Below are 2,485 nucleotides of genomic sequence, written 5' to 3'. Positions count from 1 at the left end.
TACATCAGGAGCCGACTCGATGGAGTTTACTGTCATACATAGGGAAGGGCACAGATCTGTTTTTAAAGGTGGAGGGGGAGGGCATTTTGTGAGTCGACACCCACCTCAGCCCCACCATGGTTGGAGCTGAGGTGAGAAAATTTGAGGAAATAATACCTCTCGAGATGGCTGGAAATGACACTTTTATGTAGTAAAATTCATCATCATCACATCACTATTATAATCAAAATGAAACGCTAACAAATTTCTCATGATCTTTTATCAGGGATATACTTAATATCAGGACAACTTAGGCCTAACTATAGCTTAATAAGCTTTATATATACTAAAATTATGATCAACAAATCACAACTTTTTCGCATTTAGCACAACTTTCTTCACTTTTTATTACTATTAATATTATTATCAATTATTACTATCGTTATCATCATCATTGTTATTATTATTACTATTAGTAGTAGTATTATTAAACAAAAATTTAAAGAAACTTGGAAAAGGATAAAAATGAAATTGAACCACAGTATCGCATTTCTATCTTAAAAGCCCTGGCCTGAGATTTATGGATTTAAGATTTTTTTAAATCACGCTTATGCCTATGTGTTCCATTAGGCCTATGTATAACGTGTACTGATGCATATTTACATGTTTTAGAAGTATTCATTTTGAGTGATCCCAGGAAAGAATTTGTATTAGTTCAAGAATAAGCTTTAAAATTTTAACTCTGTGTAAAAAGGATACGTCCCTGTTCCCCCCCCCACTTTTCACCAATCTTTTATAATTAAAACCCCACTTTTAAAAGCGAATGTAAAGAATAACAATCACGCATGACTCATGAATTTTGTCTGTTCAGTTTTCCAAGTGCAGTACGTATTTTGCGGACCAAAGCCGAGTAAAAATGCAATTGTGTATACGGTACATTTCGTAACCATCTCAGAAACCACTAGATCGATTTTATGGGTGCAGCGGTTATCAGACGCTAAATTTATTGTGAAAACAATGTACTGAACGTTGTTAAAATTTGAAGCGTGTTGCTTATTAGGCCAATATATTTTACAAACTCAAAAGTGCACAATTTTTACTGTAAATGATTTATTCCTTTTGTATACCCGTACGTATGTGTTTAATATTATCTACATACATAGGATTACTAATTTAAAAAAAATATATAGTTAGTCAATTGAATTTTATATAGCAATTATTAAATAATAATTTTACAGCCTTTGACACGGACATGTCCATGTATTTTGATTTAGTGATACCAAAATTTTACTCCAGTGTTACGTTGACGCAATCTTGCAATGACTTCATAATCAGGCCCGTAGGCAGGATTTTCGATGGGGAGGTGGGTTTTGCAACCGAAGTGGACCTTAAGATGGGCGACTGCCCCCGCGAGGGTGGCGCAAATCTTCTGGAAGCTCTGACAAATTAGGATTTTGAGGGCCTTTTTAATGGATTTCTAAAATCCATAATTTGTAATATCCTATTTAAATTTTCATTCATTTGAGTATTGTCTAGGGACCTAGAGTAAAGCAGGAGAAATAGAGGGTGGGGTGAAGGAAGAAACTTGCACAGACAGATGGTCAATACCACATCAGCCCCACCATGGTTGGGGCTGAGGTAAGAAAATTTAGGATTATGGCACCTCAAAGTGGCCGGAAATGGCACTCTCAGACAAACTTTAATTATGATTTTTCTTTTTTCTCCATTTCTTTTATAAATTTTGGGGGCTCTACCTCCTTGAATCCAACACTGTGAAATTATAATTTTTCATGTCTTTTACATCTGTAGGCCTACAATCACTGGAGCTGATAATTTCCAACAGATTTCGTAGCACATTATTATTATTATTATGTAATGCATACTCAGATAGCATTTTGCGATAATTAGGAACGATTTTAGTGAAATAATAGGTTTTAAAAAGTGGACTTTTTGAAATTTGGTGATTCAGGGTCGAATTGCTATAAAACGGTCTTTACTGGTAGTCTTGACTCCTCGAATAAAGCCGGCTTTATCACTTAGACGGTCTTACTAAAGTCATTCCTCTAAGACCATTGCTATATAACAGTCTTCCCTAAGACCGCTTTGAGTATTGAAATGCAAACAAGCACTCCCTGGTAACGTAAGATTAGGGGCGCCGTCATGCGTGCTCGACGCACGCAAATGTATCAAAATGAACGTAAATAAACGTAGACCTATTTTTACAGACGCTAAGAAGCGTGCGGAATATTCGTCGTTCGATTCTCCGACTTTGAAGATCTAGGCCAAGGTCTTGCCATTTCACTGTTGAATTAATCAGCAGAACGCCATGATGAAAATGATTTAAGACCGTTTTAAGCTTCCTCCGAGTAGGCTTTAAAATTTAAGACGGCTAACTGGTTGCGATTTTTTTTTCCGTACGAAACATTTACATGAAACTCCACTCGGGCCGTCTCGGCTGAATCGACCCGAAAATCTCATTGCAGAATTCAGGAGGTCAAAAGGTCAT

Source organism: Anneissia japonica, unplaced genomic scaffold, assembly GCF_011630105.1.
Source record: "Anneissia japonica isolate Jap-2015-1 unplaced genomic scaffold, ASM1163010v1 scaffold1273_len70562_cov112, whole genome shotgun sequence".
NCBI lineage: Eukaryota > Metazoa > Echinodermata > Crinoidea > Comatulida > Comatulidae > Anneissia > Anneissia japonica.
This window is presented reverse-complemented; position numbering follows the sequence as displayed.